At 39.5% G+C, this 27054-nt stretch overlaps 1 long non-coding RNA gene across 2 annotated transcripts in view; it reads left to right on the top strand.

The window, feature by feature from the left end:
• Positions 1 to 27054, top strand: part of LOC148225340 (uncharacterized) — a 64286-nt gene that overhangs the window by 17211 nt on the left and 20021 nt on the right. For both annotated transcript variants that reach the window (XR_015805914.1, XR_015805913.1), the window contains exons 2-4: positions 6511 to 6639; positions 15310 to 15452; positions 18754 to 18819. This is a non-coding gene — a long non-coding RNA (uncharacterized LOC148225340). The remainder of the gene's footprint in view (positions 1 to 6510; positions 6640 to 15309; positions 15453 to 18753; positions 18820 to 27054) is intronic.

Genomic DNA, 27054 nt, shown 5'->3' with positions numbered 1-27054 from the left:
CAGTGGGCTACTGTGGCAAAGACCAGCAGTCTGTGGTCTCTGGGAGAGGAGAAGAGTTACTCTGGATAGGAGCTGGTCAGCTGAAGAAAATAATTCTTCCTGTCTATCTGACAATCATTAGACACCAGTGGAAGGACCAGGCTCACTTGGAGACTTCAGTTCCAAAATACATCTATAGGCAGAAGAAGAAGCAGCTACATAGTACAAAGGGTGGCTTTTGAAATGGTGCCCAGGAATGCAGGGATGATTAGAAAAATCAAAGCTCAGTTGCAGTTGAAACTAGTGAAGGACATCAAGGCTACCATGAACTTTTAGTCCTACTTTAGTAATAAAACATGTCCTAGTTGCTTAGTGGGTCAGTGGTTTTAATAAAATAGACACTGAGGTGTTCAAAGTCTCACTCTTCACCAGCAATGTCTTCCAGTCCTGTGTACTTTGTGAAAGAGTTCAAGGAAGAGAGGAATTTCCAGTAATAGGTGAGGATTGAGTCAGGGATTGTATGTGAGAACTCAGGTGCCACAAGTCCAAGGGACCCCAATGGGCGCTGTCTGAGGATACCAAGACAACTGGCCAATGTCTTTGCATGAACATGCTCCATCGTTTTGAAGGCTTGGGACATCAGGGGAGATTCTTGATATAACTGAAGAAAAGTTGCACCCAACTTCAAAAATTCCCAAAAAGTCAACACAGAGAAACATAACCTCACTTTGGTTCTGTAAAAGTCATGGAGTGAGTCACCTTGGAACTTCTCCAAACATGCAGAAGATCACTGGAAACAGTGAGTATAGAATTAGTTTCCAAGGGTACTTTACCCACAGCTTGCCTGCTGTGATTGAATGACTGCATATGTGGAATTGGTTGGGGGAACCAAAAAATGTCAACTCTCACAACTTCAGGAAAGCTCTCAACACTCTCTCTCACAGTCTTGCAAGGTAAAGAACAGCTGGAAGTTTGAGCCCAGAGGGTTAATGGATTCCCATATCCCACCACACTTCTCTTTTGGATCTAATTTTTCTTATGATTCTGTCACAGTCTAGTGGTTACTTAAGGACCCATCAGATACACTCCAGCTTCACTGCTCACATAAAATGCAGGAGAGAAGAAGGAGGGATACAGCTCATGGTTGGTATGGAATATATGTGTCAGTGGGAATTAGAAGCTCAGAATTTTAGGGATAGGGAACAATAAGAACAGTTAAAAGAAAATAGATTTAGTGAGGCACTGTTTCACTGCTTATAAAGTAGTTGAAGTAGGGCGAATAGAATAGTATCAAATCTTTGACCATGGACTCTCTGATAGGTTCTGAAGTTGTCAGCATACACAATTTTTTATCATGCCCCCTAAAATTTAAGCACTATGAATGTGGATACATTTTTAAAAGGGTCACTAATTTGTAATTTGCGTATTGATAGGGTGTTTTTTTAATCCACTTTGTGTTTGACTTCTACTGTTGTAAAAGCATTCAAGATAATGTATGTAGTCTGTCTTAAATTCTAAGATTATTGGCAAGTAACAGGAATGCTAAAATCAGTTTTGCTGCTAGTCCCACAGCAGAAGTTCTACATGAGTTGTAGGGTGGTCCATGAACTGGAAAGGCACACAAAGTTGTATTCTCTTGTTGGAGTATCTGCTATGTGTTAATGTATGTTATCATACATTAACTTGTGTGACACGAAAGTGGTGGCAGTCTGTCCTCATGTCTAATGTCCCAGGGCTGATTTTTCCTCTTACACAGTGGTTATTAGGGCTAAGATGTCAGGAAGGATTTTGGGCCAAGACATTTTTGTAAGGTTTGTCATTCACTGTACAAACATGTCTAAGACTGTCAATATTACAGCTAGCTCTACCTGCCAAGTGCCTGTAAGCATAAGATGGGCACAAGAATAAGGTGTCCTAACCCATATGCCCATCCCAGCACCTATTTCCTAGAAGCTTTAGATATTTTTAATTCATGAAACTAAACAGCCATTCCCAAGCACTGACCTGTGAGTGTCACTCCTCCTCCTTCCCTTTTTTTAACACTGTTCAAAACCAAAATTATACAACCCATTCCTCAACATGAATAATATTATGTGTGTCAGGGAATAGTGATGACAGGTTCTTTCTCAGGGAGGATGAGCTTGACTCCAAGACAGTGGAGGCAGCAGGGCTGGTGCCTCACTCTCCAGATCACAGCCCTGCACTCTCTGAGCAAGACAAGCAAGGCAGCCCCAGGGGTAGAAACCAGGTAGAATTGTGAGTCGAGATCATAAGGTAAGTCAGGTGCAGGGGTAAAGTCAAACGAGTCAGGTCCAGGTGGAGACAGGAAGTCAATCTGCAGGCCAGGGTCAGGTTTGGTGAGGGTAATCAGGATCAGATACAGTCCAGTAATAGTTGTCTGATGAGATTAAGCAGTTCTTGGAACAGTCTATAGCAATAAAGGAGAGAATTTTTGATGTGTAAGGACTGCCTTGTCTTCTACAAAAGATAAAACTTTTGAGAGGCTACAGGAGTGAGATAGTGGTGAGGATCATCTCCCATGCTATGAGAGAGAAGGTGATGAAAATGTGTGAGTAGAATGCTAGATGGAAAGCAATGCTGCATCTGCATCTGCATGTTGCTGTTTGTATTTCTTATATAATATATATATTGTATAATATATATATATTTCTGTATTTCTTATATTTCTAAGACTGTAGTGCTAATAGGCAAAAGTATAAAGGTACATGTCAAAATAAAATTTCAGTAGAAAGGTGTTCAGTGAGGTTCAGTGAGGCCTTGCTCATTTCAAGTGGCTCATGTACATTTTTACCAAAAACTCTGTAAAAAATGAATGTCATCTCACAGAGTCCTTGAGCACCATATTGGCTCTATTTGCCCCCAACATGAATTTATCTTACCAGTTAATAGGTTCCCATATTCCCAGTCCTTTCCTAAATTACTATACCAAATGCATTTAATGCAAATTATGACAGCTTCTATACTTGCCTCTAAGACTGTTTTTTTACAGGGCATGAACCATCTCACTGTGGCTGGCTAGTATGAAATAGCATCTTTTGATTATAATGGAAATCCCCTGCCAGCACAATGTTCCAACATCCATAAACTGCATTTGCACCACACACTGTTTCATTGCAGAGCAGATAAAAATACTGGTGCACTCTCCTGCACTTGGTGCCTGCTGTCTCCAAACAACTCCACCTCCAAACAACAACCACCATATGTAGATACTGAAATAAGCAGAGCTGGGTTTTGGTTGGTAATGGGACTTAACATTTTTTATATTTCTGTTGTGGTTTGTATGCAGTTTGGGGTGACTGTAGCAGACCTAGTCAGAAGACTAGTCCATCAAGAAAATGGTGATCCACGGGGCAATCGACCTGAGCAGGCACAAGCCTGTGTTCTGAGCAACAGGCACAGGCAAGGTTAACAAGACAGGTCCAAGGTCAAGCCAGGAAAGACAAACAGCACTCCAGAAATAAGGCTCGGGGCAGGCACACTTAATACATAGGAAGGAGTTGAGGGCCCAGAACTGAACTTAAAGGGAGCCCCTGGGCTATGGACATGAGTGAAAGCTGTGGATAGGCTTGGAGGAATTAGGGACTACTAGTGCCTTCACAAATTAGTCCCTGAAAAATTCTTGGCGTGCCACACAGATAGTAAGGGGGAGATGTGTGACTGTTAAAAAGAGCTGAGTTGCCACTGCTGCTGATTCCTGGGGTGTGCTTCTGGGCAGAGAGGGATCTGTGCCTTTTCTCTGTATGTTGAAGCAGACTGGTGAGAGATACATTATTTAGATTTTACTAATCATCATCACTTCGTCAACAGAACAATACTGTTTTGCACATCCCAAAGTTATTTCTGGGAGTTCTAATACCTTGATGGCCTTTTGGGCTGGTGAAAGCAAACACTATTGCTACCAGTGGGGAAAGAACCAGATAAGTGGTTATGGTTTAGGAGTGGTATTGTCCAATTTAGTATTCCCACTGAAAGCACTCTAAACCATGTGCTGCTCCCTCCTTCCCTCTATCCTTTCCCCTGTGGAGGTCTGGAAAGGAGAGCAGGAGGCATAAAAGGTGAAGATCATGGGTTAAGAACAATTTGCTGCAAAAAGACATGAGATAAGAAAATGAACAGTAACAGCTACAATATGAAAGACAGAGGGTACAAGGAAGAGGTGAACAATTCATATGAAAACAATACCTGACCATTCCCTCTGCCACCCTGCATGGACCCAGAAGACCCCCACCCAAGAAATGATCTGAGGTAGAACAGAATAACTTCTGGGTCCCTGCCATCACCCGTCCTGGCTGCTGCAAAAGTCAACCTTGTCTGGAACCAAGAAAATGGTATGGCTGCCTCTTTTCTCTCTCTTTCACTGTGTTCACTTGTGATTTTGTTAAAGAGGATGTGCACGGCAAAGTGTCAAATGAGGTGTGACCCTGGAACACAGCACTAACATCTTGGTAACTTGCTCTGCCCCTGCAAGCACAGGTTTGGAGCTTTATGACATCGTAGGTGCCCTCCAATGGCACCAATTTTATCATGATACAGCCTCTGAAGATTTCCATGAATTGTTTAGGGGACAAAACACCCCAAACTTGGTGTCTGATTATGTGACCTGATGAGTGAGCTGCTGCTAGACAAGCACTTTACTGTAGAGTTTGAAGCATCAGCACTCAAATCCTATGGCTATTGGTGATGTGTATGGAAGTTAAAGGCATCACTCTAAATGAAACAAAGAGAAAACATTGGTTTTGAATTGCTGAGGGACCTCATGTTGGACTATGGCACAAATACAGACAATGATGCACCCCAAAAGATCATGAGAACAGCAGTGCTGTGTTGTCAGGACCAAGAAGTGTGTCATAGGAGCAAAGCACCTTCAGAAGATGCAGAGATGATATATGTCAAGAAGGTAGTCATTACTTAAAAATATTGACAGCCTTTCCAGCTGTTTTGGATCACTTGCCATTCATTTGGTCACTGCTAGGATTATCCTTTTACTGCTATTCTGACAAGGCACAGCAGTTGTGGAAAAAATTGCTTTGTAAAAAGTCCTGGAGAATGCCAGTTATTTACTTTTTGCTCTGCTTGACAGCCTTATGTTTTGTTAAAGTTGCTGGTGACTGTTGTATCAGAACAGCAAAGAAAAAGAAAAAGAAAAAGAAAAAGAAAAAGAAAAAGAAAAAGAAAAAGAAAAAGAAAAAGAAAAAGAAAAAGAAAAAGAAAAAGAAAACTCCAGAACTACTCTGCAAATATTTTTGTAATTAAATTTATGGATTATTTAGCTGAAGCTGTTAATGACTCTTGGTATAGGGAGAGGCTGAGAGAGTTGGGACTTCTCAGCCTGGAGAGGATTAGGCTTAAGAGTACTAAGGGTATATAAACACCTGATGGGAGAATGTAAAGAAGATGGGGCCATGCTCTTCTTGGTGTTACCCCATGGATGAACAAGAGACAATAGTCACATACAGAAATAAGAGGCTTTTAGTTTAAGAACTGATTTTTTTTTTCTGTCAGTGCATCTATTTATTTACACACTGCAAAAAGCTACTTGCATTTGGTGCTAAAGAGGAAGGGCCAAGACCAAGGCCAACATCCTGCCTTTCAGGGCAGGCTAGAAGCATGACATCCCATCATCTGATGAGTGACCTGTACCTTCTGGAGCAGTGATCTTTCAGTGCACTCAGGGATGTGCCATCTTGGGTGCATGCCTAGAAAGGATTCTCTGGCACAGGAGTTTGTTGAAAAAAAATAGTAGTGAGACACTTTGGTGTCCATCTTCACATTTAGTCAAAAGGCTTGCATCTCCTCTGGTTTGTTTCTGCCATATTGCCAAATACTGCTGTACATGTTCATATTAACAGTGATGGTCAAAGCCCTTGCAAAATATATTTCTGCTCGAATTTTTTCTTTTTTATTCAAGGAATAGGGACCAACACAATACATATATGAAGATAGGCCGAAGGTAAACAGGTTATAGCCAGGAGTGAACTATTCCCTGCTGACTGAGAACTTATGTGGTCTTTCCTATGGCTGCCAATCCTCTGTATGAGCTGCAGGTATTTTCTCACACCACAGCCATTTCTAAAGTCAAGCTGTGATGGTTTTACTAGGGTTTGTTCATCTTCCACATATAGAACCACAAAATTTGCATCTTACCATTTGAAGCTGAAAGGGTTCTAAGCATGCTTACTGCCAAAAGTCTTGTTATCTGTCGCCACGATAACAAGAAACTCAAGCAGCTGTTCAGAAACAAATTTTCCTGGATTCCTGGCGACTGCCTGTTTTGCTGAATCCTTTCATGTCCACCTGGCCAACTAGCATTTAATGTTGGCTCTGTGTAATGACTCAGTGTGTCCCAAACACACCCTGTGTACGACTCACACTCTCTTCACACACAGCAGGCCATGGATTAACCTGGCTTGCAGATTCCTGTTGCCAAACAGGGAGCACATCAAATGAACGCTGTCTTTGCTGCACAAGCCTAATCTTTACATGTGTTCAGATGTCTCTAACCTCCCTTAGCCCTGGCTATGGAGAAGCCCAGAGGTGCAGACTGCCATAGTGGAAAGTGGTCACCTCCATGATCTTCTCAACTCTTCAAAGAAATCCAGCATCGATTTGTTGCACTACTGTTCCTGAGGAACCTTAAATGTAAGTCATCCTTTTAAAATTATCTATCTCCTAGTCATAGAACAGGGGTTTTTTTCCCCTAGGCTTTCAATTTCTTTTGTTTTGAACCGTTTGGCCTGGGTTGTTCTTTTGTTCTTCACAGCCAGACTGCTGTCTGGTGCCGCCTGTCCTCATCTTTTTAAAGGACAGACACAGGCTGCCCCATGCCAGAAGACATGACAAGTCTCTCTTTCTTTTAAAGTTTTTCTGTGAATGTAAATAAACCACAAACCCTCCTTGATTTTCTGCTGCTTCCAGCTTCCCCAACACAGGCTTGGAAATGAATTCAAACATATTTTCTGCAATACTTTTACTGAGACTTTCAATATTTGACTTTATAATTCCTGAAGCCTTTTAAAATGTCTGGCCTTTCTCCAGCTGAAGTATATGGAATTCCACATGGTATATGGAATATACCTCCTTCATACACAGAATACATGGCAGGCTGCAGAGCATGCCACCTATGCATGTGACATACAAAGCAGGAATGCTTGGAATACCAGGTACACCATGGCCAGCCTGGCTAATATAATTCATTTACAAGGCTGGCTCCCTGTATCAATTTGCTTCTATCTGGTTGATGTGGTTTATTAAAATATCAGAGATTTACAGGGCTGGAGATTCTACTTTACAATCGACTTCCTAAAACAAAGTGTGTTTGTTGTGGTCAGTCTTTATTTTAACCATAACTGTGTCAACACACAGCAGCAGGCAGCTGGCAGACATTGTAGCTATGGTTATAGATGTTTATATAGTCTGATAATGTATTTGTAGCAAAAAGTGTTGTGCACTATTTGGTTTAGAGTGCTCAGTTAAAGTGCTTTATGGTGGAGGCTTTTACTTCACTAATAGTAACAAGTGTTAAAGGTTATACAGCTTTAAAAGCTTTTTTTGAAGAATAACTTAAAACCTCTTTTCCCAGTCAGTCTGTAGCTTCTGAGGTGGCGCACCCGCTGCAAAAATGGTTCTAAATTGTTGTCCCTGGCCATTATGCAGTGGCCTGCACAATGTACTTGTCACCTTGAAGATGCACTTAATACCAGCTTTGTGTTTGGAAAATAGTTGCAGCATTCACCAGGGCAGCCATTGTACCTCCACATCTGCCACAATTACCTTGTTTATTTTAAAGTTCTAACTTGCTGCCTTACCTTTAAAGCTTAAAGCTTTAAGCTTCTTGGTTTGCAAGCTACATGGTGCTTTAGCTACTCCAATCAGGTGATTTATCCCTGCCGACATTCCCATTTTACCAGGACCACAGTGTCTTCTAACAAGAGTTGTGGCATAGACATGTCTTTCAACACACCACTACTACACATGTTTAGAAATGAAACACTTGGGCAATCTCATATTCAGAGGAATTTTATTAACTGGGTATGAGGAGTAATGGCTGCTGCTCAGGCTTCTCCAGTTCCAGCAGAGAAGTCTTTCCTGTGTGCTCCTCATTATCCTTTCCTGTCATGGATTTACATCACAGTTTATAATGGGTATGACTAGAAGACACCAGTGTCTTCCCATTACCTGAAGCTGAATTACAAAGAGGCAGCTGTAGTAAGATGGACTTTTCTTCTCTCCTTTAGTTGATTGGGATGAACATTTTTTCTTCTGTATCTAACAAGCTACCTTCAACAGGGTCAGTGGAATCTGTATCCAGCATTTTGGTAGCAACACTTAATTCACAGGAAAATTAGTTGTTCGTTTTGGGGGAAGCAAAAAGTAAAGTATTCCCAACTTACAAACAACAGCAGAGAATGTGGTCCCTAAATGATGTGCTCAGAAGGGAAGTTGAACACATGACTGGAAGTCCAAGAGCTTGTTTGTTTTCAGATTTCAATGCTAACAACCTGAAGGCTTCACAACTGGTTTTGCAGATGAGTGCATATGATCCTGCACAGAAATTTTCTGTTGTTCTCTTTTGATGCTGTGTTATTTGATAAGCTGTAATCATACTTATGTTATCCCATTTGTTCTCCCAAGCTAGCATCCTAATGATTTGGATAATGAAATATGTAAATCCTGTATTTGGCTCAGCAAATGTTTTAAAGCAGAAAAACACAAAGAGATGGAGCCAAGCAAAAGTTTGAATTCTGTGTTTTGATGTATTAATTTCAATATGAATTTCATACTAATTTTTAATATGGATTGTCTTTCAAAAGCGATCGTTTAGTAGATTAGTAATGAATGACTGTGGTTTTAATTTAGATCCCTAACAGATATCCAGACCATGTTTATTTTTATCAAGACAATTTTAAAAAAATAATTTTGAAGCTTCTCAGAAAGAATTTCTATCACTTGGTATTAGACTAATGTCACATTGCTGTGACATTGGAAAAGAGCTTTTTAAGCCAAGAAAAGTGTTTCATTCCTTTTTCTTATATTTTCCATCTCACACAATCTCATTCATTACAGGATGGTGAAAACAGCCTTTCAAATCTGACTGTTCAAATGAAAGCTGAGATTCATATTTTTTTACCTCCGTGCTGCCATATTAACCTCAGTTAAAGTCAGGAGTGAGAGAATATTTCTACTGTTCTGTATCTGCTTTTTAGTGACCACACTTCAGTCTACTACACAGGCAAAAGGTTCAATAAATATATAAATAAGTGAGATGTTACTTACCTTCACTTTCTTGTCTTGAATGGCTTGTCTAAGCCTGTAGTGAAAGAATGAAAATGTTCATTGATTCTCAGCAGCATGCTTTGTCTATTTTGGGAATAAATATAAAGGTCCAGTCCGTGAGTTTCTAATTTCAAGATCTTTCATGAGCATTCAATCAACATGTATTTCACAATACAGTCATACCACTAGAAGAACTACAGTGACAATGTTTAATTTATTGAAATTAATTTAAAATTGACATTCATTTTATTATGCCCAGCCTGTACTGCTGCAGGGGTGAGCTAACTGGCATCTTTAGAAAGCTCTTTTATTTGATCACAGAACTCCATTAGGTGAAGATGAGGGTCTACTAGAAGATGGTATCCACCTAATATTGAGAAGACCCCTGTGAGCAGATTTAATAATGTAATAAGACATTCTGGAAGTATGCTCAAGAACAGAGACTTCGATGTGGAATCCAGTAAGGAAGTGCTGCATGTTGAGGAGGTGGCACGAGAGAAGGCTGCAAGGAGGACTTTTCACTTCACTATTCAAAATGAAGGATGTTCAAAGGACACAGCTCAAATGTGTGGATATTGGTGCTCAGAGTTTGACCCACAAGCAAGAAGCAGTGAAGGTGCATGCACTGAGTCAAGGAGCTTCTTAAACTTCAGAGCAGTGAATATCCATGTAGCTGATGACAAGGCTTTTTCATTTATATACAAATTGAGCTTCCTCAAGAGGGAAACCGAAGATATAAAGACATTCTGCCTGTCTTATGGGTGTTACTCCTGTAATAATTTTCTCCATAATCATTTTGTTGGATGAGTGTAGATACCACATAGGGAAGAAGAGATCTCTCTCTTTTTCAGCCTGATACATTGCCATCAGAAGACTCAAACTCAAGACACCTTATGTCTCTTGAGAATTTACATGAGTTATGCATGTGGAAAATCAAATGAAAGGTAATATCCCACTCTATTCCTCTCCTGATTTGTAAATTTGAAGTAAATTTACTTCTCCCACATTTCTCTCTCAATTTTGCATTTTCTTTAGCAAATCTTTGACATGAATGTTCGTTTCCTTCCCTGCCCTCCTTTCTCACTGACTTTGGTGTCTGCAGGGCTGTTTCTCTCACACATTCTCACTTCTCTCTTCCCTGGCAGCATTTTCTCTTGTAAAACAACTTTTTTACACTTAAACACGTAATCCCAGAGGTGCCAGCACCATCTGCTCACCCTTGGCCAGCAGTGGGTCCATCCTGGAGCCATCTGGCATTGCCTCTGTTGGACATGGGGGAACCCTCTGGCAGCTTCTCACAGAGACCACCCCTGTATGCCTCCCACCAAAACCTTGCCACCCAAATGCAACATATGCATATATTTCTCTTCAGAGCTGAATACAATTGTTGGTTATCTTTAATGACCTGGAAAAATTCTAGTAAAATAAGGCTTGAAACGAAGTCTTAATGGAAGAAATCTGAACAACTAAAATAAAATGAGTTTTTTTTCTTTCCACTGAATCTGCTCCTCTTCTATAGCTTATATATCCAGAATGAAATAAAATTGTGGTGTACTTGAATGTCAGCTAATGAATTTTTAACAGGGAACTAAGCTTTTTAAAACTAAAGAACGTGAGTTGGTGGAGTACATTTAATCATGGACCAGATCGATCATCTTCAATAATCAGTCTTGCTTGATTAAGGTGTTTAGGAAGTGGTTGTTTAGGTGGCATGTGGTGGTCTTCTATGTAGGGGTTTCATGTTATGTACTAAAATAATGTCGATATATTACTTATATATTTCACTTCCTATTCACAAAAATTGCAACTTCTTGCTTTCTCCTAGCCTAGATGAGACTTTAGCATGGCAGAAAAAAGACTGATTAAGATCCATCTTGGGTGAAATGGAAATGTTTTTTACTTTGAAATATCGATAGTAAATCAAAGCAAGCAGGGATTGTTCCACACAAACATTGTCTCAAATGTTTTTTTATGCTGTAAACTGCGTTAGCAGCTACAGCACAAAAGGCACCCATGGGTCCCTTAGTCCTGTCCATGAGAGACACCCAGGATATTCAATGCATCCAGAGTTTTCTAATATTAAAATGAATAGGCATGGGTCAAAGATATTTTGACCGAAATGTGAATGTATTTTAGATCAGGATTTTGGTTTTAGGTATGCAGATGAAGTGAACAAGCATTTCAAGTCCACAAAGAGTATCAGTTATCTGACTTTTTGTGCTTCTTTCCATTGCTAGCTTCCTCTTTCTTCAACAAGATTCATCGAAAGAAGTGGCTCTTTGTGGGATTTTCTGGTTTAGTACTGTCTCTTGAATTGTAAACATCAAAGTTTTCACACAGAGTCATTGCTAGTATGAAACTCTTCCTAGAACTTTTTGTCACAGGAATTTTACTAAGAATAAGTTGTATGGATACCCTTTAACAGTTAAATTTGAATCCCAGCCTTGCTGCTGATGGACCTGAGAAGATGGAGGTGCAGCAGTGTCACTTTTTAGGTAATTTGGTTCCTCATTCAAAATTTGAAGACTTTGTTTCTAGATTAACACTTGGATCTCTTGATGGAATTAATTTACCTAAGACAGGTCAATGAACAGCATATTTGCCTTAGATGAAGATACCCTGGTTTATTACCTCTACGTTTTCATGTAACTAGAACAAGCTTAGCATCTGAGTTAGTCAATGATGGAACATGTTTCTTTTCCTGGCTGTAATAAGGACATGCTGGTATGAATGATGGTTATAAGACCTAAAGTTGCTTAGTTCAATGATTTAACAGTAAAGAATTTTATTAGATTTTGTGGTGAATTTTCTAGCTAAATCCTTCAGGTGTTCCTGCCTTCTTCATTAATATGGCCATAAATGAATCTCTATTTGCTGTGATATTTTGGTAATTTAGTGACTAAACTGATTTCATCTTTTTCCTCTAAGGCAATATATTCACTACATTTTTTTTTTACCTTCTCCTCATTCTTCAATATTATCTTCATTCATTTAAATGAACGAGATTAGGAAATTAGCACATGGAGAACTGAAATGCAGCTGTTTATGGTACCTTCTATCCACAAAGATCTGCATGGATTATCTGTTTCTTATGGTGATGAAGATTGCTCCAAAAATGCAGTTACAGCTGTTTGATCCCACTAGAGACATAAAGACCCTACAGCAAGAAGACCTGATGGTTCATCAAACATGGGTAATATTTTAGAGGGTTCAAGAGAATATAATCTTTTCAAGAGAATGAGTCCTTCCTTAAAAGGATGTGAAGGGGCTTTGTGTCAGAAACCATACTGGACTGTAATTGTACCAATGTTAGTAAAAAATTCATTCACTTTCAGAAACACATTGAGATTTTCTTCTGCATTCCTCTCAAAGAAAGAGAGTTCATCTCTATTATATTTTTCTAGCTGCTCTAATCCCAGCAGCAGTGGTTTCTTTTTTACACAAGCTCATGTGTGCAGCTGTGTATTGATGGTGTTCTGCTGATCTGTATGCTGTAAGATGTGTTTATGACAACAGTGCTTTTTCTTAAACAAATATGGCATTATTTCTGAAATATTCAGCTGTTCTTTGGCTATATTTGGAGTTCATCTGTTTGTGAAGTTATTTGTGAACTGAATTAATTATATTTTATGTTTAGAAATGTTAATTTAAAACTTCTGTTAATAGAAAATTATTTTTAGGGTGAAACCTTTAGTATATTCCCTTTATTGTCCTTTAATGTCTTTCCCAAAGTTGTTATCAGCCAAAGGAGCATATTGGTACAGCTACAAGGCAGCCTATACACAATTCAAAAATAGGTAAGTTCAGGTGAGCAAACCAGTGTGAGTTCATGAAATAGTGATGTTATTTTAGTTACTGTACTAATGGTTTTTCTCTCGGTTATCATTCTGTTTGTTGGTCTGAAAACAGATACAAATCTGTACACCTGGTTTCAAACCTGCCCCTGCAAGGTTTATAAGTAGCACTCCCTCTCTCCAGCCACAACCCACTCACACTGATATCACCAAAAAAGCAAAAGTTCCCCCAGTGAAAGGTCTCTCTAAGTGCCCTGTTTGTTCCTGTACTCTCCCAGCAAACAAGGCAGTTTGCTCCCTGGGATATTACTCCATGTGAAGGACCATCTCTATCCACCATCTCCATGTGGCTGCAATTGACAGAAGGGCAGTAAAAATCATAATCTTATTTTGGTGGATGCAATGAGCCAACACTGGGCATTTTAGTTATTAGTTGAACAAAATGCATGCATACAAAATCCTTTTACGTATCTTCATGGATTATACTGCATTTTAAAATGCGCAGAGTGTTGCCATGGACATTTGTCCGCCAGTGAAATGCTAACTGATTAAAAAGAGAGAAATGCTAACTGATTAAAAAGAGAAGTTTGAGGAGATTTTTTAATTTTTTTTTATTATTGGGTTTAAAGGTTTAAAGCACTTCTTTTAAGTATTTTTTCAATGCTTCAGAAATTTGCTGCATGCAAAAACAGTGAATAAATCTATGGTACCATTCATTTCTGCAGTGTTCTGTTATCAGTGAAGTCAATATGCAGGGGAAGTTGTGGAGCAAGTGAAAATATGAGGAGGCATACCCACACAATTTCTCACTTACCTAATGCAGGAAATGAGAGTAATGAGGACATGATCAGTTCTAGCTTGGACACTGTAGTGCAGACACAGTTTTTTGAGCAGTCTAAGCTGATACTTAATATCTGCAATACTGCTTATTCTGTTCAGCTGTTGGGTAGGGAGTAGATAAATCAAGCTAAAGTCAGATATAGAGTCAGGGCAATAATCTCCTGACCTACTTCAGCAAGGTCTCATCTGCCACAATGACATTTCTGTCACTAAGTATTACACTTACTCAAACTAGAAAGAATGATTCTTCTTTGGGAGCACCTATCCACGCCACCAATGTTAATTTCTTGATATGTTGTCACTTGTAGCAGTTGCATACTGGGATTAAAATTTAACTGTTAAGGATACTAGTAGGAAAATAGAACTTCCTACCAAGTTACTAGGTATTTTTTCAATAATATGTTTTGAGGAGAAGTTGAGTCACAGAAGTCTCTGGGCAAATTTAATATACTATCTCCCTTGCTATCCTAAAAAAATAGGGTTTGGGTTAAGCAATTAACAGTTCACTAGGCAGAAAGTATAAATGGAGAGAAAAGCATTAGAAAACTCCATGTTAGGAAAAGTACCCTTCTCCTATGTTTGTATTTCCTTTAGAAATGTTGGTCTTAACTTGAAACTCAAGTCCCTTCTGGAAGCTTTTATATCAAAGTTTTCTTGTTTCCAGGTTTCTGCATAGTATAATGTGAGGTGAAGAAAGCTCCACTTTCCAACATCCGTGATGTTGTGTCTTATCCATGTCTGAAACACACACTGGAAGGGAGCTTTTATGTTATACTCAAGGAGTACACATCCTTAGAGACAATGAAGACCCAAAGGTTATGTCATAACTATGTTAAACCATTCTAGAAAAAAGTCACATCTTCAGCAGTGCTATTGAAGACACAAGAAAGTGAGTTGGGAAAAAATACTCCTTCCCATTTTCACATTTCAGACATATTTTTAGGAACTTACAGCAGCAGATATATCGAAAAATGGACACTCATGTCATGATTTATACCAGGGACAATGCTTTGTTGACTTGCACAAGCATATACATGTTTTTCACTGAACCATGGATAACTATTCCTTCAGGTGTTTTTATATTATCACTTGTGAGCTCCAAACCTTTACTTTGTGAAAACAAAAGAATACTTTTAATGGTTATCACTAGTTTTGATTACTGGTTTACTGTGAAATTTGTGTACTGATAGACTCACCATAGGCTTCTGTTCTCTATTTTGAAAAGCTAGACCTCTTAATGTTACTAAAAGTAAGGTGATTCTAGCGAAGCATGTGAAGGATTTGATGCTTTCAGCCCTTTCAGCATCTAAATTTGGTGTTTCTATATCCACCCCGGGACTGATCTTGACCCCATAAAAGATGTAAACAATGCTTACAGTGTGCCTTTGCAATCTCCCTGCAGGGAACCTGGACCACAGGTACTGGGGACTGTGGCTGAACCCAGAGAACACTGCAGAAAACTCGGGATAATCCAGCCACTCTCCAGGGCTTCCCTGGCTGAGCACCATCAGTGTATCCCTGAAGTGCAGAGGGGTCGGTCTCAGTGTTAGTCCTGCTGCTAGGCTTGTCTCCAGGCTGGGCCTGACCCTGGCTTTGCTCAGGACCTGTCTATATGCCCAGTGCTAGTCAGTGCAGGGCTGTGCAGGTGCCTACTGGGAGCACACGCTCAGCCCTGCTGCTGCTGGACAGGGAGGCCTGGGGCTGTGTCTGCCATGCCCATGTACTGCTCCTGCCACAGCTCCTATGGGACTCACCAGAATTCCCCCATGCTCCCACTGCCACTGCCATGTCAGTTTGTCTGCACAGGGTGGTCCAGAGATCTGGTCTTCCCCTTATCCTTGTCATGTACAAATTAGTTCATCCTCTTCATCCAATCCAGAGCAAACCAGTGAATGAGGGAAGAAAGGCAAGTGCAAAACCTAATTTACTTAAGTCTATATTCAGAGGTGTAGACATGAATCTCCATTATCCAACTAATTTCTGTATGGGAAGACCTCTTACATACTAACATACTTGTAACAAATCCCAGCACATGTACCGTGTTCCAAAGCTGTGTTGAGATGCAGAGAGAACGTCTTGCTGTTCTGCCTTCTGTCCTGTTGGCTGCAAAATAATGAGGCAGCAGGATGAGAGAGGAATAATCTGGGGACCTGAAGAGACCTGGTCTCCAGCTGTGACAATCTTGATGACTGGCAGTTTAAACTTGAGTTCAACTGTGCAGGTGACAGCAAAAGAGTGTGATAGTAGGAAAAGAGGCAGCTGGAAGGTAAGGATGTAGGAGCAGGATTGGCAGCTCCTTTAGGGGTTGTTCAGACCCATCTGTACCTGAGATTCCCACTGCAGCCATCTGGGGAACTGGCTGAAGGACCAGGGCTTCCTCATGAGTCCAAACCAGGAGAACAGATATCTCCTTCTGTTTGTGGGTACCCACAGAATAAGAATTGAGACCAAGTTCTTGATATCCACAGGACATGTCTTCTCTTGCAGTTAGGAAAGACATGCAGGCTGTCTTTTTCTGCCTGGTACTGTCAACAGAAGGCTCAGAGAGATAGCTGAGGGCTGACTTCCTGCAGCTGAATGTTCACTTCAGAGTTTTAAATAAAATTTGCAATGAATCCCCCTGACCCACACCCATCCCAGAAAACCAAGCAGAAGTCTCCAGAAGCAGCCCTGATGATGCTTCCACCTGTAAACAGTGAGGTTAGAGGCTGTTTTAGTCTCTAAATCATATTCTAAAGGAGATCAGATGCAGCCATGATGCTTCTATTTTCAGTTCCCTGCTGTGAAATTACATTAAAAAGGAACTAAAAATACAATTTCTATTACTGCTTTTTATGCAAACAGGTGTTGTACTTACTACAGGGATGTTATTTACCTGTCAAACTAAAGACAAGATTGGTAATGGAAGTCCTGAAGACGTTACTTTTACTTTTAGGGGGTCCAGACTTCAGTATGACAATTAGCATAATTAGGATTTACAAACTGAAAATTAAAATTGTGATTTTTTTGTAAAGAGATTTTTTTAAAGAAAGACATCTAATTATTACAGAATAAAACCAATGTACTGGCAATCTCACTGGTTATTTGTATTTAGAACTAGAATAGAAAGCTTACTAAAAAGGAATACTGGGAGAAACTGTCCTGTCCTTTCATAGTTTCTTCAGATACTGGCAATCTAAAAAAAGCCTATTTTTCCCCAGTTAGATAATTAGAGCAATTCAGACATTTGCATTCAGGAAAGCAGTCACTTTCAAATGTGTTCTACAAAGCCATTTTCTGAAAAGAGCCATTTCCAAATCATGCTGTTCTTCTAAGTGCGCTAAAGCATAAAAGTGTAATTAGACTTATTGCCTTAGAATTTAGTGGAAAACGCTTTAAAAAATGTAGCCCTCCTTAAAACATGACTCACTGGCTGGCTGGGGGCTTGAAGAGTCACAGCACAGACCTCTATTGCTTTGTTAGAAGGGATGCTGGTACAAGAGCTTGCCCTTACAAAAAAACCAAAGAAACCCCAAAACAAAACAAAAAAACCCAACCCAACCCAACCCAAACCAAACCAAACCAAACCAAACCAACAACAAAAAAACCCCCAAAACAAAACAAAAAAAACCAAAAAACCAAAACCAAAACCAAAACCAAAACAAAAAAACAAAAACAAAACCCCCCCAACATTTTGCTGGTGATATTCCCATCTGTCTGCTGAGAGATACTGAGAATCTGTTCCTGTCTCAGCTTTTAGGATCCCATTCCCATTACAAAAAGGACCACCAGAAGAAAAGTCTGGCTCTCCTCACGCTCTTTTCCACAGGAGGGAGTGCTGGGAGACTCAAAGAAGGCCTTTCTGTTTTGGAGGATCAGCAGCTGAATGTCCTTTCAGCCCAGCACTGAAGGGAGATACCCAAGGATCTGCTCGGTGGCTCACGGAGCAGTTGCCATTTGCTCGATATGTAAAAAAGCAAAGGGATGGACCATCCTCAGTGAAAGCCACATCTTTAGAAAATTTGGTAGCCTTTGAATGTATGTGAACTTCTGAATTCTCATTTCCAAAATATTATAATTTTAATGTAATTAGGCAACCTCGAGAGCCAAAAAAAAGCCTTCTTGTTACGTATGTAGTGACTGCAGCAACTCCTTCATCTGCAATAGTATTAAAACTTCTAAAAGAAAATTGTATAAAAGGCATGTTTCTTCTGGCGTTTTCTTTTTGCCTTTTATTATTTTCAAATTGGGGGAAAATGTGTTTTTGCACATTTGTCTTGGAAACATCTGTATTACATGAGCTAAAACCTGAAAAGGTAACAGTCAATTGCAGCAAACACATAAATGAAGGAATTCAAGCCCAAACAGCATAAGACTCACAAAATTGTAATTAGCAAAGTTTTACAACAAAAAAGTGTTAATCTTAACTCTATGTTAATATCCAATTTGTTGCTTACTTATGAGCATGAAAATTTTAAAACACAGCCTTCCTCCACTTCCAATATAATGTTAGTGGATGCATTCAATGTGCAGTGTGAGAGTCACAACTTCAACAGGAACTCTAATTTTCACTAGTGTCATTCAGTGTAGTCTCTAGAGAATCTCTCACACTCAGCTCTTACCAGAGTCAAAGCAGTCTCTGCCAGCCAGTGTAAACTCACATGGAACATTGTTGGGTTATGTATCAGAACATGAGCTGTTTAATACCAGACTCCTCTCACTTGCCTCCTAGATTCATGGTAATGTGGCAATTTAAAATATTGAAGAAGGCAAAAGCATGCTCCATATGTTTCAATCAGAAATGCCCAGACACAGACTCCACTTTTCTTTGAGGCATTTTCTAACCTTGTTGCAACTTTCTGTTCAGGTTCAATTCATTGGAGTGCTGCAATTTATCAGCCAAGAAGGAGAACCCCAGAAGCATCATACAGAGGTAAAACAAAATGGTGAGCTAGAGAGGAGTTGCAAGAAAAATTTATAACAACCCCTTAAGAGTTTGGAGGTTTAGGCAAGGTGTGCATGTACCTTTCCAAGAACTGGGGCTGTTTTATTTGTAGGAGAAGTAATGTGTGCTCAGAGAATGCATAAAGATGGCTTACACTTAACTAATGAAGGAGAATATTTTGTAATGACATCTTCATTTTCTCAAAAGAGGGACATTGTTCAACATTTTCATGAGGTGGAACACTCACAAACCAACTGACAGGTTAACTTTTTTCATCAAAATAGACAATCTTCATGTTGATGTTTAGGTCTGACAAAATACTTCTTGCACCATTAAAATTAAGTTCTGCTGAGTGCTTATTTATTTAAAACAATCTGTGACCGTTTTCTGTAGCTGGCTGAGCGTGGTTTTAATAGTGTTATACCAGACAGTATAAATGGAGGCTGCAGGATATATAGAAGGGAAGCATGCTGTGGAAAGATAATGGAGTGTAGATGTGCATTCAGTATCTCCATTCTATTCAGCGGTTAGCTTTATTATCTATACTATCACAGCCTGTATTTTGGTGTTATTTCTCATCCAAAACGTTATCCATTTTTTAAAGTGTTCTGCTGTTCAGTGAGTAATTTGGATTGACTCTACAACATAAGACAAGTTACCAGCTGCTGCTGGCAACTGATTGTATTCTTATTTATTATGGTCATAATGCATGCAATATGCACTAATCACAGTATTACTTTAGCTTTTGAATCAGTCTAATAAGCTTAATGCCATTGAGAGTTTTGCCTCTTGTCAGATCAAGTTTTACAGGTTATTGTACTAAAAGGATCAGAGTTTCTGAGGCAGAGAAAATTCTATTGGTGAAATCCTGATTTTATTGCAGTCAGCTGGAGTTTTCCCCAAAGCTTAGATGACAGTCAGCTTTCTAGCAGCTTTCTCATTTTTGAGAAAGAAAAAGAAAGGTGTGCCAGCCATTTATTTGCATCCCTCTCTGTGACCCTGACATAACATTTATCATAAGATAGAGTAGCTGGCTGCATGATAACATTAGGTAAAGATGATCAGTGGCCCATAACACATGACTTAAGGAAGCATATGACATTGTTGAGACAAAGACAAGACTGATGAAGGAACTAATTACTCCTTATACCATAGTGGGCAGTTACAAAGTGGATGCAACCCTTCTTGTTAGTGGCAAATAATAAAACAAGGGAGCGCTCTAGAGATATCATGTGAGGGCTTTGCACTTTTCTCTGTTTAAGAGCTGACCCTTTCTAGCCCCAGAAGCATTCCAGGCTGATCCCTTGTACAGTTTTGTACATTGATGGCTCAGCTAATTTATACCATGGCAGCGAGGCTTTCCAAAGATAGGTCATTGCCAGCACTGACCATTTCTATTTCAGCCAGCTTACTGGAAGAATTTGAGACCCTTTCTCCAAAAAAGCTATTCCAAATGGAAAGAGTGTTGTCAGCCTCAATTCTAGGTCTTTTCTGGGCAGTGACTTTTCTGTGGCTGGTGGCAGGGATGACAGGCAGCAGGAGTAAGGCACTGTAAGTTCCATGCAGTGGCCCCTCCTGAGGAGACCACCCGACTGTGCCTGTGCCACTCTGCATTTTTGGTGTGCCTTCTCTGAGCAGCCTGGGAAGGACCCATCTTGGGGTAAGGATGGCCTTGGGTGGCACAGCTAGAGTTACTGCTTCAGCACCCTTGTGTTGATCCCAGAGAACCTTCTGCTCAGCTCTACAAAGGTGGATCATGCTCCCAGCCTGCCTGTGACTGTGTAGCCTCCCCAGCACACATCCTGCACCATCCAAGTCTTGCTCCTCCCGGTGATTCAGAGGTTTCCCTCTTTGCAGGCACTGTCTGCAGGCGTGATGAGCCTCCTCTGTGAGCAGTAGCTGCTATCCATGCAAATAGTCTTTGGAAAAACGAGTTGCCTGTGGGATGGAAATATCCTGGGGGCATGAGATGATGTGAATGTCACATTACCTTTGGGGTATGTACAGGAGAGCAGATCTGCTTTAGCATTAATTATTCAAAGGTGAAACTCAAGGTCAGAGTCCAATGACTCTGACCAATGTCTCAGGATACCCCACAAGGCACCACAAAGGCCAAGCATCCCCAGCATTTCAGCAGAGCATGCTCACCAGGCTTGTGAGCATCCTTTGAGACCAAACATGCTGCTGCTGCTGCTTGGGGAATTTAGCCTTATGTGTACAGTGTGGCATGATGAAAGTGTGAGGCAGCAAAAAGGTATTGCAATTATTTGTCTCCTCTTAGATCACTTAAGTCCATTGTTTATGTATACTATTGACATGCTCCAAACTGCTGATGTCTGATTCTTTGTAAACCTGTACCTCACCAAGTCATCCACATTTCTGCTGGTGGCCTGGCACAAATGCCTTAGGGCTGAAACTGTTATGCAACTAATATGCTGCTTGGTGGCCTTGACATGCCTGAGGGAGGATTCCCAAAGGCTGTTTCTCCTACATAATCTGTCAGTGCATCTTATTGCTATGACATGTAAGAGATGATGCCACACAGAGTGAAGCTGGCACATTACAGGATGGTATTGCTGGATGTCAGCAACTCCTGTGTGAAGGGAGTCAGATCCATTCTGCATCAGCAAGTGGGGCAAACTCAAAACTTAAAAAAGGGTAAAATAAACCCACAGCAGCCAGTGACTGTAAATAACCCCACTGTTCAAATATTCAAGTACAATTCTTACCCTGGACCCCTTGAATATTTCAGTTGTATTGTTCATTTTCATGCTGCTTTATTTGCTTCAGTCCTTCTAAGATAAAATAGCTTGCAATGCATGTTTTATTATGGTACATGTTTTCTTTTCACACTTCATTATATATTTCTGTTTCCATATTCCATTATGCATCTCAGCTACTGTACCACCTTCAGCAATTCGCATGCCATGCTGCATAGCATTTCAGTTCTTGTTTTTGCTTGTCATTATGAATGATTGTTATCACAAATCATTTTATTTCTGATTTCACATCTCATTACTCATCTTCCAGACCCTCACTGTGGATTTCAGTGCTCCTATTACAATATATACCAGAGGGTTTGCTTTCCATCAAACACTGATTTTTCACAACCTGTTACAAATTTTTCTTTCTGTATTTCTTCATGGATTTAATCATCCTTAATTCGTTCTGCATTTTTCCTACTGCATCACAGGGTTCACTATGTAATTTTGAACCTTATTTAATTTTTCCCCTTTGCTCTTAAAGGTGCATTTCTGGTCTTGCCTATCATTACTCTCTCTGATTTTGTATTTCTTAACTTACTAAAATTTTTCAACTTTTTATGTATTCCTGATGCCAAATCCTGTTATGAGTTTTCCTTGTCACATCTCATTACCCACTTTTTTTTTGATTCTCCATATGAATGCTTTTTTGCATCTCGTTTCCAGTTTTGATTTTTGATGTGCATGTTCATTTTTATTTCACTGCTCGGTTTTGTTTCAGTGTCTCATTATGGTCTTTTAGATCTAATTAGGAATTTCATGTATCATTGCTTATTAGCCAATTTCCTTTTTGCTGCCCATTACAGATTATGCACTGTATTCTGAGTGTGAGCTTTCAGATTTCCCTGTGCATTTTTCTTTCCTCACATTCTTTAGTTAACTTTTTACATTTTATAATAAATTTTGTATATACCTATTAGCATCCTACTATGATTTTTCAAGACTGTACTTTTTGTTGCTCCGTGTAAACTTTCTTTTGCACCTCAATAAATATATTCTTTTAATATCTCATTAGCATTTGAATGATATCATATTGCAAATTTCAATTTTGTATCTCATACTAGATTTTCATTGAAAGAGTGCATAATGAAAGAATGCATCTTTGTATTTTTTGAAACATGAAGATGGGGGTGGTGCCTCTTAGCATACATTTTCATATCTGAAAAAATCCTGACATGTTTTCTTTTCACATTGTGCACTTTTTCTGTGTTTTCTTTTTCAGAGCTGTTTCTGCACTTTCCCTAATGCCTGCAATTTCACAGCTTGATTTATTTCTAGTGATGTTTCATATTTCATAGGTCATGACACATTTCTGATTTTGGATATGTTAAGCTTTCCTTCTTTATTTATTTATTAATTTATACTTTTGCATTTTAAAATGAATTTCCTCTTTCAGAATACATTTTCCTTTTTGTTTGTCACCAAATGTAATTTTTCTTATAATTTTTCCTGAATGAATCACCTGGTTTGATTTTTTTTAACTTACTTCTTTGGTGTGTAACATCACCCATTTTAGATTTGTATATCTCCTCTTTTATTGTTCATAACTGTGCTGTATTCATTCTACAGCTTCATTATTCACATCTTGTTCCCCATTTGTCTTTAAAATGCCATTACACATTTCCATTTTACAAGTCCCTATGCGTTGCTCATATTGCATTTTTCTACTTATGAGAACTTGTTTGTGTTTTTGAGAAGTTTCATGTGCGCCAGATGTGATTTTTGCCTATCTCATAATCCATTCCTCTACTGTCCCACTATGTTTTTTCAGGTTTTCCTTTTTAAATCTGTGTTCTTACTGCACGTTGGGGTTTTTTTACAATTCATTAGGTCTCGAATTGCACATCTCATTATATTTTTCCATTCTCCTCTCATTGAAGCATTTCACTTTTTTGACTCAGTATGTATTTTCACCTCTAATACAGGCTCTTTAAAGCTCTGTACCTCAACATTTATTTTAACTTTCTTATCACATAGACTCATATTTCCCTGCATGTATTCTTGCACCTGTTATTTCCCACTTGCCATTATGTTGCATCATTTAATTTTTACTTTCAAAGAACAAGTGCCTTCTTTGTATCACATTACAGCTTTTCATTTCTACCTCTTTTTAATCTTTTATTTGTCACCTCATTTTGTCTATTCTTTTCCCTGGGATGTTTTATTTCCTGTTTTATATAACACAGTGTCTTTTTATTTGAATTTCTTTCTGTTTATGCATTTTTTATTACATATCATTGTGCAATATTTTCTGCATTTTTTCCTCTTGTATTTTGTCACGATTTTTCCATTTCATCATGACTTTTCCTCCCCACCTATGACTTTTAAAGATTTTACTTTTCACTTTTGCATATGCATTAATTTTTATATATCACCTTTCATTCCACATCTTTTTAGTTTTGGTTCTTACTGAATGTACTCCTTTCTGCAGCACAGTAGGTTTAGCTGGTATAACTTATATACTCCTCCTTTTCCACTTGAACTTGCCTGCATCTCATCGTGTCTCTCTTTCTGCCCCTCATTATGCAAGTATTTTCACACGCCACCACAGATCTGGATTTCACATCTCAAAATTAGTTTTCATGCCCTCTCTCTCACAATGATTTTGAGTAGCTGATCACTCAGAGGTAGTTATTTTGCCTTTGTATATACCTACTTAAGGCTGAAAACAAAGTTTACTTCCTCACATGGTTTACTTGGTCCTTCTCTTTTTCTAGTTGCTACCTGTGTATGCAAAACCAAGTAAATTGATGCTTCTCTTTTCTTTCTACTAAGTACCTTTGGTTCACACAAAAAGCCGAAAGGAAATACAACAGAAAACAGAAATGACAGCACAGAGCATACATTGCAGACACTATGGGAATACAGAAAGTTGAGGATGAACATCTGCTTGAAAGTGTACTTAGGAAACTTTGGTCAGGCTTTTTCATTAAAATCATAAACGTTTTGAAATGCTGATTGCATTAGCAAGCACTTGCTGCTTTCAGAATCAGATTTTCTTTATGAAAAGCAGATCAGGCAGTCTCTCTGCCCTCTCCAGCTTATCTTGGGAGATAGGAAAAAAGAAAAGGTAAAGGGAATCTGGCTCTCCAGCTTGCTCCATGGATTCAGTAACACAGATGAGGAGAATGGTGGTGGAGGTTATGCAACTGCTGGCCCTGATTAGCTGAGCTCCATCTGAAGAATCCCAGAAATGCTGTTTGGAGTAAACATCTGGAGGGCTCCAGTTCTGCATCCCATTGGAGGGGTGGGTGCTGTCCACACTCCTGGCCCCGACCAGCCCCACCCGGGGCCTCCCATGGCCCTGGAACCCCACTTCAAGCTGAGCTTGCCCCTCGACCTCCTGCTCCTGAGAAGAACAACAGGAGGTTATGCCAGTTGGGATTTGCTCTCCTGGGGAAGCCCCAAGGTGCCAGATGCAGCTGCTGCTGTGGATGATATGGCCTGGCATTATAATGAGGTTTTTTTTCCTTGCCTTGTGTAGCTCCTTCTTCAAGCAGCGTAGGCAGTGACTGTGTGGTTGTCCCAGTGTCCTTGCCCACTGCTCCTTGGCTGGGGAGGGGAGCAGGACAGGGCCACTGGTGCTGGCTGTGCGTGCCTGTCTGTGCTGACCCCGTGCTGTGTGTTTGTGCACACATGCTGCTCTCTGTGGCTGCATTCGGCCAAAACCTGCTCAGCCTGCATATCAGCTGGTCCTGCAGGCATCAAGGGGAAACAGAATTCCACTCCTGGACTACTGAGTTTGGCAAATCTTAATAGCCATACCCCTAGGTCAGTGTGCTCTACAGACTTGCTGAAGATGGACTCTGCCACCATCCAGGCCACAGATGGAAGTGTAGGACCACAGGGGAACAGGTACAAACCTCTGCTTCATTCACTGTCATCTTCCAGATGGAAGCTACTGAGCCTTTTAGTCCAGACAGTTTTAACAGTCTTACCAATTTCATTCAGCTTTCAAATGAGAATGCTCTTGGAGGAAGTACCTCAAGCCAAGGTACATTACATCCACCTCTCTTCTGAAGTTTTGTGTCCTTCTCCACTTCCTTTATCTTCTGTCTCCAAGGGACATCTCGGGAAAGAAAATCTCACTCTCTGATTCAAGACCTACCTCTCTGATCCCTAGACCTTTCCTATGGTGAAAACTCCAGATATGTTCATATTAAGTGTTTATCACACTAATTATTATTTCCATGCCTGACATGAACTGATACAAGCTGAGAGACATATATGGTCTCCTGTATCAACTGTGTGGGGTTAGAAGTTTGGAAAGGAGCTGTTACTCTGTTCTGGCAGTTAGGAACTTGGCAGCATTGCTGCAGAAACATGCTAGAGGGAAACTCATTATTTAGAATCCACAATATTTTGATTCCATCCCAGTGAAACTGTTTAGTCAAGGACTGTGGCTTTTAAAAATTTTCTATGTTATCAGTGCTACTCGTTGTCTAAATACTCTTTTTAAGTGCATTTAACTGAAAAATTATATTTACAGGAGAGAAAACAAAAGATGCCATTCCAAATAAATTTGCATGTAGAAGATAAATGATATTTGAAGCTGAAAAGGGAAATAAGTAGGAAACAACCGAAGTGTTACTTTAATTTATCAGTAAAGTGAAGATTTTATTTTGATTTCAGTTATGAGAGAGCTGTCTCAGTACAGGAATGATATTCTTGCTTCATTTCATGGGCATGTAGACTAAATAAGTTCACTTATGTGTGCAAAAATTATAAACCAATGTAAATACAACACAACAAAGACTTTTGGCTCAGGATAAAAATGGGTCTAAGACCTATCCAACATTCATCCTTTTTTTTTTTGTATAATTTCTGAAATTCTTCTTGGAGAGGATGATAAGTCTTTAAATATTCCTTTGTATCTGCCCTTAATTCCTGCATTTCTGAGTGCTTAAGACCAACATGTTACTTCTTTACATACCACTGTTAAAATGAAAACCTAGAATCCCCAATTATAGCAATTTAAAGGGATGTGAATAAATGAGATTATGAGGGAAAATTTTGTTCTCGGATACTTCCTATATCGATATTATCTTCCCTAATGACAGTTCATTTAGTTTCAGACTGTGCTAGGAAATGTGTGTTTGTCTGCACAGCAGTTTCCTGTGAATCTGGAAGGCACTTGGTTGCTGCTGTGCATAATTTATTTCCTGGCTGGCACTTGTAGCACTGATGTGTAACCTGAATAAGGCTGCATTCACATTTGCTCTGAGTGAAGGTAAGCAAGAAAAATTAAAATAACTTTGTTTAACTTCTGACCCCTTTCAAAAGGACACAGAAGATCAACATCCTTTTCTTCATGTGTTCCTTTTGCAGTTTCTTGTAGACCATCAAAAAAATGAGTTGTATGAAGAACATGTGGAAATTGCAGTTCCATTGTGTCTTCCACTATGTCCAATAAGAGCATTATTTTCCACTTTCATTCACAGTCTGTTAGAAAAGGATACCT

Source organism: Sturnus vulgaris, chromosome 1 (assembly GCF_052056855.1).
Source record: "Sturnus vulgaris isolate bStuVul1 chromosome 1, bStuVul1.hap1, whole genome shotgun sequence".
NCBI lineage: Eukaryota > Metazoa > Chordata > Aves > Passeriformes > Sturnidae > Sturnus > Sturnus vulgaris.
The sequence above is the reverse complement of the archived record's forward strand: the minus strand, read 5'-3'. Positions and strand labels throughout refer to the sequence as shown.